Here is a 12500-nt window from a genome sequence, read left to right on the forward strand (position 1 = left end):
AAACAAAGAAAACGAAGAGATGAAGGTTATTAGAGTGAATATACTGGAGTGGGAAGAGAAAAGTGATGAAAAAGGGGAAAAAAAGAATGAAATGGAGATGAGGATTACGGATAGAAGGATGACAAGGTACAGGAAGACATCGAAAAAGAAAAGATGAAGGAATGGGAAGAACAGGGCGGATGAAAAAGGGAAAAAGAATGAAATGACAATTATTAACGTGGGCGGTGGAAAGGTAGGACCTATATTAGCTGCAGTGTATTTGCTGGCCACGAAGCGACACGCATTTCTCCAGTTCGTGTCTTTGAGGGCGTCCAGGCACCCCGTCGCGAGCTGAAGAAATGTGTGGGAACTCTGGCCGTGCTTTTCCGTCTATTATGGAGGAGATATTTCGTCTGGCGGCGGCGAGGACAGGACGCAGCTGCCCATAACACGATGCTTCCCGTTTGCTGTGCTGGAGCTCTTCCGTGATGCGGTTTTAAAATTTTGCGACGGAACACTAACGCCGCCTAAGTTTTACCGCTTTGTCATTTTTCAGAGTTTATACAGTGACTAAAGGAAATATCTGAATTCTAACTGGAATTAATTATTACTTCCATGGTAGTTTCTGGAATTAAATTGGTCTCTGATTTGGAGTTTTTTTTTGTTTTCGTATTTTTAATATTTTGGGGGAAGGAAACCTATCAGCCTTTTTTTTCTCCTAGTTTTTGTGCCCCCGATCTGCTTCCCTTATTTCATCTTTCTACACTTGGCTTGTCCCCTTCACACCTAAAATAAAAAGAGCACTACATTTATACAAGCAGTTAACAATATACACTTTTTAATATAAACTATGCAACTTTCTGACACGTGTACGTTGGACCAGCGGCCTCTAGCGTGTTTATAAATTAACGACCGGTTGGCTGACGTGGTAGTAAAGGCTGGCGCATCACTATTTCAGTCGTATCTTGGCCCTAAACTTGCTCTTAATCTCGTCAAAATGCTACGACTCAGCGTCCCGTAAAGGCTTGGTCGTCTAAACGTTTCCATCTGCAACATGCTTAGCCCAATCCCATCTGTAGCTCTTCATCGACTTTATTATAATTTCCTCGTAATCCCCTCGGCGTTCTGGTTCCAAAGCTACGTTGGCAATGTTCTCCAAGGATGGTCCGTCCGCTCGTCTGTCTGTCCGGGTCTTCCTTACCTATCCCACTCCCTCCCCCAGTTCAGTATTATGTAAGGCATTTTCATAACATGGTTGAGAGGATTCGTGTGTGTGTGTGTGTGTGTGTGTGTGTGTGTGTGTGTGTGTGTGTGTGTGTGTGTGTGTGTGTGTGTGTGTGTGTGTGTGTGTGTGTGTGTGTGTGTGTGTGTGTGTGTGGTCAATATTGCTAACGTTTCAACAGATTCCACTGCAAACATTTATTCCACACACTCTTACTGTCTGAATTCTTCTTCTTCTTCTCTCTCTCTCTCTCTCTCTCTCTCTCTCTCTCTCTCTCTCTCTCTCTCTCTCTCTCTCTCTCTTCTGATCTGTCGTTGTCTCTTGTCTAATATGGACTAATATAATTAATCAAAGTGTGTGTAGTCATTACTATTAGGAATCGTCTCAACATATTTTAGTATTCTATTGTAAACATTTATTCTTCACTCTCTGTATTTCCCCCTCTCTTCTCCCTCTCCTTTTGTCTTTCTGCTCCGTCTTGTCTAATGTCTAATGCGGACTCATCAATTTTCTTCCTTCATACCAAGTTACACAACGTATTATAAAGGTGTGCATGTCCCCGTGAGAGATCGACCGGTTATCTGTGTATGGTGCAGGTAAGCAAGTCAAGGGGGGCTTAAACATTCTCAGAAGCCTTAACAATGACCATATTCTGAACACGTGGCCTTGTACTAACTCCTTTCCTCCTTAGGTCATCAACATCATCATCATCAATGGAAGTAAGCGACTTGAGGGAATATAGGAGTGGAAATAAAGAATTCTCCACTTAAATCATTGTCTTTTCGCCTTAACAATGGCTGTATTCTTGACACTAACACCTTCCCTCCGTCCTTCCTTCCTCCTTCAGGTCATCAACGCATCTGCATCAGTGGAAGAGAGTGAAATATAAATACAATACAAATTGCTTTCCTTATTAACGCTCCAATTTCAAAGAGCAACAGCAAGAGTCACAGAGAAGACATTTCCGCTCTTAATTATGAGAGTGGTATATACATCCACCCTCCAAGAAAGAGAGGAAGAACGAAAAAGTGTGTGCAAAATGTTAATATGAAATAGATGACGTTTCCTATTTGCTCTCCCTTTCTTAAATAGCAACAATACGAATCATAAAGCAAGTATTGAGGCTTCCAATTATGAGTGATACATCTTTCCTGCAAGACAGAGAGAGAAACATAAACAGTCTGTGCAAAACTGAAATGCAAAATATAAGACATTTCACACTTCAGATTGCAACAACATCAGAAAGTAAGTACTTCAGTTTTTTAATTAATGGGAGTGATATATATTTTTTTTTCTTCCACTGACAGAAAAGAGAACGAGACTCGGTGAAATATCAAAATACAGAACAAAAGATACTCCAATAGCAATAAGAAGAATCTCAAAACAAGCATTTCAGGTCCTTAAAATTGGTAACAGTGAATCTTTACAGCAGGAGAGAGAAAGAGAAAGAAAACGAGCTTGTACTACATTTAAATACAAAACAAAGGACATTTCAACAACAGAAACAAGAATCTGAAAATAATTACTTCGTCTTTTAATTGTGAGAGTGATACGACACATTTTTTTTTCCGCGAGAGAGAGAGAGAGAGAGAGAGAGAGAGAGAGAGAGAGAGAGAGGCAGCGAAGAGTATGTTCCAGAGGTCGCCAAGCAGCACAATCCATTGCAATAATAACCAACTCGGCTCACAAGGACCTCAACTCTCACTGAGGCAGACAAGGCTGTATTCTCGATAATAAATGAGCACCGGTGACAATCTTTTATTTCCAACTCTATTTTTTTCTCTTTCTAACTATTGTTCGCCATTTTCTTTCAGCTTCGTGCGGCATATTATCCTCAAATGAAAGAAGGTTAAGTCTTTTCCACCGGCGATCACTTTTATTTATTTTTTTCCTCTCTCTCTCTTTCTCACTGCCACCCATTATTCTGATTGCACAAAGGGCACGTGTGAGGGTGATGCTGCTGCTGCTGCTGCTGCTGCTGCTGCTGCTGCTGCTGCTTCTGGTGCTAGTGCTGATGCTGGTGCTGCTGATGCTAGTGCTGAGCCGGAAGGGACGAGTGGTGTAGGCACAAGGGAGCGTGGAAGTGAACATGGAAATACTAGTGAATTTTTCGTTTTTATCAATTATCACTACCATTATTCCATACCAAAAGCTGTCATAGTATTTTCCCTCTGCTACTACTACTACTACTACTACTACTACTACTACTATGGTCATTATTATAACTAAACCTGAGTGCACGTTGTTCCACCTCGTGTCACAGTTAAGACCCACGCAAACACCCCACAACGCTAAATATTTCCTCCTCCTCCTCCTCCTCCTCCTCCTCCTCCTCCTCCTCCTCCTCCTCCTCATCCTCATCCTCCTTCTCTTCCTCCTCTATTCTTATTTTGATCTTCCTTTCCTCATACTCTTGTTTTTCCTCCTTTACTTTCACTTCCTCTTCGTCGTCCTCGTTGTTTGTTTTTATTTCCTCCTCCACCTCCTCCTCTTCCTCCTCTATTATATTTTTATTCTCAAGTCTTCTATTATTCCTTCCCTTCATCCTTCTCCTTCTTTTTCTTTATTTCATCTTCCTGTTCCTCCTTACCATCATCATTTTATTTATTTTCCCTCCTCCGGCACACACACACACAAACACACACACTATTATTATTATTATTATTATTATTATTATTATTGTTATTACTATTATTATCATTATCGTTTATCTACTGACCATAACCACTACAGAGAAAGGCCCAATAAAACGTACGTAATAATATCGCAAGAAATAAATCTATAAAGTATAGATAACATTAACACTGTCCTAACTGCGCGTGCCACCATCTAGAACACACACGTACTCAGAGCGAGGAGAAGAAAAAAGAACAGAAGTATCATTATGTGTCCGTGACCTCAACGCAAACGAGTGACGGTGACACGTGATATTCAAATACGATGAGGGTTGTTTTTAGAAGGCTAGAATTTCACTACCCTCATTTTCTTTTTCTATTCGTTCGGTTTCTTTCCATGGAAGTAGTGACTTTCTGCTCTTTGTTTAATGTGTTCAGAATTGTAGCAGTGGTGGTAGGAGTGTAGTAGTAGTAGTAGTAGTAGTAGTAGTAGTAGTAGTAGTAGTTGTTGTTGTTGTTGTAGTAGTAGTAGTAGTAGTTGTTGTTGTTGTTGTTGTTGTTGTTGTTGAAATTCGAAACAGTAATAGGTGTAGTAGTCGTGAAACAATGGCAAAGGTGTTGATAGTAGTAGTAGTAGTAGTAGTAGTAGTAGTAGTAGTAGTAGTAGTAGTAGTAGTAGTAGTAGTAGTAGTAGTAGTACGTGTAAGAATGACAGTGGTATATGGCAACGGAAATAACAGCATAAGAAAAGAACTATACAATCTGAAGCAAGTCAAGGTTTCGAAGCTCCAAGTCTATACCTGTAGGTGTTGAAACAATAACAACAGCAATCACCCGTGCACTCGCAACCTCGAAGAAGTTGATCATGCGCACAATGTTCCTTGGTAGAAACATGGAACGGAACAGGTAATAGTATTGGCGGTTAACATATTCCTGATAATAACTTCCCTGAATAGATGCAGCGGTTCTGAGTTTCTGAGTAATGACATTCATGAATCTTCTGTCTCGGTAACTTGTCACATATTCATCTTTAACTGTCAGCTGCTCACGCCTCTAATCTGCCAGTCCATTGATGGCCCAGTCATGGATTCACTCAATTCAGTCAGAAGGATTACCTGTCAATCGATCACCGCTTTACGACAGTCATTCCTTGCGTGCCTTCTCTGTCATCCAGTCAGCTAGAATTTTGAAGCGCACTGATCATTAGTCGGTCCGCCAGTTCGTTAGTAAACCGGACAGTTTCTTTTAACCAGTCAGTCTGTCTGCCAAATATTTCTACAGCGTCACGCATTCCACTGTCCATATCAGTCAATCAGTTAATCATTCCTCCGGTTTGTCAGTTAGCCATTCCTCCACTAATGTCAGTCATCTAGTCTGTTAAGCATTCTCTAGTCAGTCATCCAGTCTATTAACCATTCCCTTAAATCATTCCCCTAGTCTGTCAGTTTGATATTCTTTCACCAATCTCAGTATACTACTAGGTGTTCTTCCAGTCAACCAGTCAGTCAGTCCTCCTCGTGCCAATCACTCCATGCGAGGCAACACGCCGGTGTCAGGAGCCCAAGGTACCGGCTGGGTGATGGTAGTGGGTGGCGTAAGTCTGGCAGCTTTCCACCCATCAGGGACCGAGCCGTGGGCGGGAGCTGCCTATAATGGGCACTTGAACCGTACATACATACATACAAACACACACACACACACACACACACACACACACACACACACACAAGGACGTATAAAAATGGGATACGTGGTATAGCCAAGGCGTCCATATACGAGTCTTGTCTTGTCACTCCCCGCCGGCCACCACATCCAGTCAGTGCCATTCCTCGCTTTTATCAAATAACCTATACTGCAGCGAGCCTTGGGTCTTCCTCCTCAGCGATGCGTCATAACAGAATCGTCCTACCCGTATCCTACTTTTTTTTCTTTGTAACAGGATGAATCTACGAGGTCGTCTGTTGGGTATTATGGTAAAATTAACGATGACTTTGTTCCTTACTTCTGGCACCCTCCACACACACACACACACACACACACACGGGACATACGAGAACGCGACACTCAATTAATCAATCATTCAATCAATAACGTAATAACGGAAACTATTACAACACCTGAGAGCCAAATCAGCTTCAAGGGCGATGGATGCAAACAACGCCTTGACACTCCAGTCCGCAATGCAGACAGGACCCGTCAGACTGAGAGAGAGAGAGAGAGAGAGAGAGAGAGAGAGAGGAGAGAGAGAGAGAGAGAGAGAGAGAGAGAGAGAGAGAGAGAGAGAGATTCCTTTACGACCTCTTGACTCAAAAAAGAGGTAGAGAGCACTGGCACCGGGAAGGCTTTCCACTCCACGCAGTTCTTGCTTTGCTACACACGTATACCTATATTTTATGAATGACCATCAATCGTGCCACATGAAGAGGCTTTGGACGCACTTAATAGCGTTCCCCCACTAGTCTACACTATCATTTTCCTCAAAACCCCAATTCCACCAACCCACGCAGCAGACCACACCGGTATCGCGGTGCTGCGCCCACAGACCCGGAGGATATTAGTTGAGTCTTCCCCCGATCAGGCCATGTAACACCGTACACTGGGGAGATGCCAAAAAAGGGAAACAGACAGGCAAAAATCGATCGTTTCCCGAGCAGCGTGACAATGATGATGCGAGGCGGCCGCTGCCTGGTGGGGGCAGCCATGCCCTCCGGCCAACCTTGGACACGAGACAACAGATTAGGGTTTCATTCTCATGGCAAGACAAGGGCTTCATGAAACCTAACCCTGGCTCGCCTGACTCGTTTGCCGCCCATCAGCCCGGCCAGACACGCGGTCCCTGGGGAGGGGCTTCACGGGCCGGCCGCGGAGCTTGTCAGCTGGCCTTCGATCGATTCAAGTTCATTCGCTCCCACTGATGTAGCGCCGATGGTTTGTTTATGTGTTTCGACTTCCCGTTAGAGTACAGAGTAATGTCCTATCGATTCCGCCTGAGTAGGGAAACTCGCGGCGGCGACCCACGCCCGCACGTCCTCCCCGACATGGCGTTCAGCTCCGCTCAACATCTGTCAGCAAAAGGTCATAGTCGCAGCCCAGACAATGTCCCTGCCTGTCAGTCCGCAGGGCCTGGGATTCGCAGCACCAGCCCTTGCCCGGTTCCCGCGCGACCTAGCAGACGATACGCCGAGCGCGTCGTCTGCTAGCCAGAGCCCAACTAAAAATAACCCACCCGCCACAGCCTGTTTTGCTGAAACAACGTTCACCCACGATCCCTCCACTTGCCCCACGTTTCTTTAAGGAAAAACGTTAAACTATTATATCCGCTGCGATTGGTGCTCACTCGGCATTCTGTTGACGTGTTTTCTCCACCGCCTCCCCGGAGCGTGTTACAGACAGATCTGACGTTTCTCTCCCATTTATCGACCCTCACCCACACTGGATTTTCGACACAAACGTCACAATTGGGCACGATATCTTGAGTACACACAACACATACATCATTTCCTAATAGAACCAAAGTAATCTATCCACTATAAGTTGGTTTACTTACCTTCATATTTCAGAGTGGACGAGATCGAGCTACAACCCCACCACTGACTAGCTACCACTGCAGGCCTCAGCCTGAGCCCTCTGCCGGCCGCCTTCCCAACCTTCCCCGCGCGCCACTTACAAACCTGTGCACACCCTCCTCCAACACCTCACTCTAACACAACATACTCGCCATTCTGCACTCTCTGCGGGGACGTGATTTCCCTCGTAGATGAATTAAGGATTTTTCGACTTTACAGACCACATTTCTGCAAGAAAATTTCCGAATATGTAAACTTTTCGGCTCAATGACGTTGCATTTCCTCAAAGCAGCTCTGAGAGAACCATCGTTTCTTGGCAACCCAGATAGTAATCAGAATACCCTTGGCTTGCAAAAGATTTAGACAAGCGGGAATGACAGTTCTACTTGGCCTCGCTAGAGAAATCCAGAAATATTTTCTTTTTGCAAAGGGTGCAGGTGAAGAGATCAAAGAAGGAATGTGCGCTTACAACTAAAGGGATCGGCGACAAAGACAGCGAACCAAGAACCAACGGGAGTTGTGACACAGAGAGATCCAGTTCGATGTAAGTGTGGGCGTCAGGTCTGGAGACGGTAGGAGCGGGCAGGGGATAGTGTAGTGAGGAGAAGAGAGGCTGGGGGAGCGAGAAGCGAGCAGGTAGTTAACTGAGAGGAAAAAGAGACAAAAAAGAAAAAGAGGGACATATGGGTCATTCCTGTGACAAATTACTGGTGATGAAACGAGAGTGCTTGTCCATAGGAAAAGAGAGAAGAAAGGAGGAATGTGTGTGTGTGTGTGTGTGTGTGTGTGGGAGGAGAGATGCGCACGCAGATAAAATACAAAAATAATTTTAAAAAATAAGGATTGGATTTTATGGGAGATTCGAAGCGTGTGAGGAGCCTAAAGGAGACAGAATAGGCACCACAAAATGAGATCCGAGTCGAGTCGATCAGGACGCTCCAGGACTCAGAGATATTAGCAACACCCTTGTGAATTCCAAGTTTCGTGAAGGAGAAGGGAGAGGAAGGGGGAGAGAAAAGAGGGAGAAGGAAGGAAGAACTATAAGAGAGAGAGAGAGAGAGAGAGAGAGAGAGAGAGAGAGAGAGAGAGAGAGAGAGAGAGAGAGAGAGAGAGAGAGAGAGAGAGAGAGTTTACACACTAGTTTACATTAACAGCAAATATATAATGTTGGTGCTCATAACCACGTCATTATTATTAACTATTACTATTAACAAGAGCAATTAGTGAAGTGAAGGCTGAGAAACGTATGTATTCCTTGCAGCACTGAGAACCATGCAGGCTTCTTAGTATCATTCAGAGGTTTTCATCATTACTCTTTTTTTATCTTAGTAGTGCAAGGATTAACTTAGAGTATCATTACACGTTCACTTCCTTCATTAATGAGATCTAGGGCAACCTGTCTGCCGTGTTCTCTCTCTACATTATTATTACAGCCTAGGGACTTTCAAGAGAGGAGTTTTCATGTCATTAGAACTAAACGACTTAATTTTGGTTCTTATTCCCACCTTTATCTCCGAGAACCAAACAATTCGATTCTTTCCGTTTTCATCTTGAGGACCAAACGATTCAATTCATTCTATACTCCTGTTTCCATCGCAAGGGTTCAATTACAATTATTCTTTTTCAACGTAAATTTCCATCTCAAAAACCAAACGGCTTCTTATTCTTTTTTTCTTTCTCTCTTCCTTTCTTCCTTCCTTTCTTTCTTTCTTTCTTCTTTCTTCCTTTCTTTCTTTCTTTCTTTCTTTCTTTCTTTCCTGTTCAGAAGAATGCGGGAGAGATAAGAAAAAAAGCGGATGTGAAATAAGAGTTAGTGAATGAGGGAGCAAGAGAGAGAGAGAGAGAGAGAGAGAGAGAGAGAGAGAGAGAGAGAGAGAGAGAGAGAGCAGGAAGCGTCATGATCCATTACAGACAGTTTCCAATGTAGACTTACTTTTTCTTTTCTTTTTTTTTTATTTTCGCCACAAAGAGAAATTCCGAAAACTACATACAAGGGGATAATCCTGAGAACACCTGTCCTTATGCAACGCTCACAGTAACACCCTTATCAACAACACTACAACAACAACAATAGCAATAACCTCTTCCCCTTCTCTACCACCACCACCACCACCACCACCACCATCTCAAAATCGCAAGATTCATTTCTTTATCAATTTCCCGAGCGAGTTATTGATTAAGGCAGTGTTGTTTTCGCTAAAAGAAGACTTATGACGTGTGCTTGTTAGGACGGATTTGCTTTGAGTTATAAGTGCACTACATACTCTCACGGGAATAAATTTAACTCTCTCTCTCTCTCTCTCTCTCTCTCTCTCTCTCTCTCTCTCTCTCTCTCTCTCTCTCTCTCTAAGGTTGTCTCTGCGTCTGTTTGTCGCCCTGTTTGCCTGTTTGCCTGTCTATCTGTCTGTTTGCTTGTCTATTTGTTTATATGTCTATCGTTCTCTCTCTCTCTCTCTCTCTCTCTCTCTCTCTCTCTCTCTCTCTCTCTCTCTCTCTCTCTCTCTCTCTCTCTCTCTCTATACTCCCCTCCCCCCCTCACACACACACGGTTAATCTATCTAGTCCTCTCTCGCCCTGTACTCATACCTTTACTCAGAACTCTCCCCCTCGCTCCAGCATCCTCGTTGTCCACAAGCATCTCACACTATCTTACATCTCAATCTTAGTGGACGCGTCTTCTCTGCATCTTTACAACACCACTCATCCTCACACCTTAAGGGAAGAGCTAACACATGTCTACACCTCCGTTATCACCGTCCACTGCAGTACCTAGACAGCAACACTCCATTATTTCGTCTTTTTATTGCTTCAACTTCCTTACGGTCACTTCACAGAACCTTGCTTTGCTGTATAGAATTTCTTTAGGGAGTTCTTTCAAGGTGGCATTTACCCTATGGGCGGGGGGGAAGGGCCTTTCAATTTTTCTTTCTTGTGCAGTTTTTTTCTTTCCTTGTAAGCCTGATATGGAGAAAACCCTACTTGCGTCGTAACTAACACGCATACGAGGGTAAATAACTCAGTGTCTCTTGTGCGTGTATGTGTTACTTGGAAAGGATGGTTTAGTTATGTTATCTCCTACGAGACGTTAAAAGGGAGGAAACTGCGTGGTTCAAGGAAGAGAGAGAGAGAGAGAGAGAGAGAGAGAGAGAGAGAGAGAGAGAGAGAGAGAGAGAGAGAGAGAGAGTCTGTGAAGGACCTTTTAGAGATTTGGAAACTACATAGAACTAAAAGGACAAAAACCAAGATTACTATGAATCCTATTGGTACTGTTATTACTATTGTTATTCATTATATTAACACCACCACCCTAAGCTTCTTATAATCAAAACCAACCATACAGTGAAGAGCCTTACCACTCAGGGAAAAAAAAACAACTGTACATATCACTTATACACAAACTCATAAGGGTGACTGTTGCAGACTACGAGAGGATGAGGAAAGATTTACTCAATAATCTGATAAAGCCTGGACTTTTCACCGCAGGAGGCTCATTACACGCAATTCTCGGCACGGGGACAAGCCTTTATGGGGAGCGGACGGCAAGCTGACTGAGGGTAAGAGGCAATAAGGAAGCATCGGACAAGAATGTGATGTGAAAGTATGCAAAGTAGTTTAATTTAGGGTCACGGGAATGATACGGACGTGAAGGAATACAATAGTAGAGGTATATAAAAAGTGACTGGGACTAAAAATACAAGGAAATGTCCAGCGTAAAAGTGAGCAACCATAAGAAAACGTAAAATTTAGATCCTAAGGCTGCATGGGAGTGAGGGAATAGTGCAGGGGCGTAAAAAAAAGCGATTGGTACTAGATATAAAAGGAACTGTGCAGCATAAAAGTGAGGTGCCATTCGTAAAGTGGTTCCATACATACGAATGAAATAAATATAGGTAAATTAAGATGCTAAGGCGATACGGAAGCAAGGCAACAGTGTAGGTATATAAAAAGTGACTGGAGCTAAAAAAAAAAAAAAAAAAAAAAAAAAAAAGAAAAGAAAAAAAAAAAAACAAGGAAAAATGAGCGTAAAAGTGAGTAGCCTTTCGTAATAAAGTTTCCCTAGATAAGAATGAAATATCAATAGGAAGAATTTAAGGTGCTGAAGCAATCTGGAAAATAATAAATGATACAGTTGCACCTGTACAGTCACCTGTACTAATGTTACAAAGAAATGTGAGGAGCTGTTCATAAAGTTTCTATCCATGTAATTTAATTAGAAGTAGGCAGGAAAAATAGGCAGAAAATGACAGAATAGTTCAAAAGAATGACTGGAACTAGAACCACAGCGAAATATGCGGCATGAAAGTGCGCAAACATACGTAAAATGTCTATACACGAGAATAAAATACCACACGTAATGCAGATACATTTAAAGTGTTAAGGGAGCATAGCGGAAGCGACGGAACAGTACACAAAAGAGAGACTGCAACTAAAATTACAACGAAATGTGCAGCGTGAAAGTCAGCAACCCTCAGTAAAGTTTTTGTGCATGGAAATGACTGAATAGGAAAAGTTAAAAAAGTTAAGGTGGAAGTGGTAATGTAGAGGTAATTTCTAAGGGAACACTGCGTATGTCTGAGGCCTCACACCACGACCACTACCGCTACCACTATCACCACCACCACAGCCACAACACAAAGGCGAATTAAAGGGACTCTGGGAAACATTAATTCCGCCTTAATGTCAAAGTCCCTCACATGTACAAGACCAACATTAATATAAACTCTTTCCTCCAAAACGATTTTTTTTTTTTTTTTTAATCTCGGACTGTATTGGAATTCTAAATGCGAAAAAGATGCAGTTCTTTATATCGTGTTACCTGGTAATTAGGGTCAGGTGCAGATGATTCCATGGGAGGGCAATGGCCTACTCGTGCTGCTGCTGCTGCTGCTGCTGCTGCTGTATCGCTGCTCCTCACGTATTCTAATGTATTCCTCTGTTGCCTGCTTCTGTATTCCCTCGTACCTTTGATTTAAACTGTTACACGAGGGCGGTTTCGAGATACTTCTCAAATTTTGGACTTTAGGGACTGGCATCTTCAGTGGGCCTTCTTTTTTTATGCCTTTTTTGTTGCTCTAGCCAAAACACCTCTTACATATGGCATCTTCAGTGGACCCTCCT

The 12500-nt window shown here is 43.0% G+C and overlaps 1 protein-coding gene across 2 annotated transcripts in view; it reads right to left on the reverse strand.

The window, feature by feature from the left end:
* Positions 1-12500, reverse strand: part of LOC135106918 (uncharacterized) — a 145067-nt gene that overhangs the window by 126128 nt on the left and 6439 nt on the right. The window contains exon 1 of one of the 2 annotated variants that reach the window (XM_064016358.1): positions 7364-7598. The exons of the other annotated variant lie outside the window; for it this stretch is intronic. The gene's annotated coding sequence lies outside the window, so the exon portion shown is untranslated. Of the gene's footprint in view, positions 1-7363; positions 7599-12500 lie in introns of those variants that run through there. 2 annotated transcript variants of the gene reach the window in all.

This window comes from Scylla paramamosain, chromosome 14 (genome assembly GCF_035594125.1).
Source record: "Scylla paramamosain isolate STU-SP2022 chromosome 14, ASM3559412v1, whole genome shotgun sequence".
In the NCBI taxonomy this organism is placed as follows: Eukaryota; Metazoa; Arthropoda; class Malacostraca; order Decapoda; family Portunidae; genus Scylla; species Scylla paramamosain.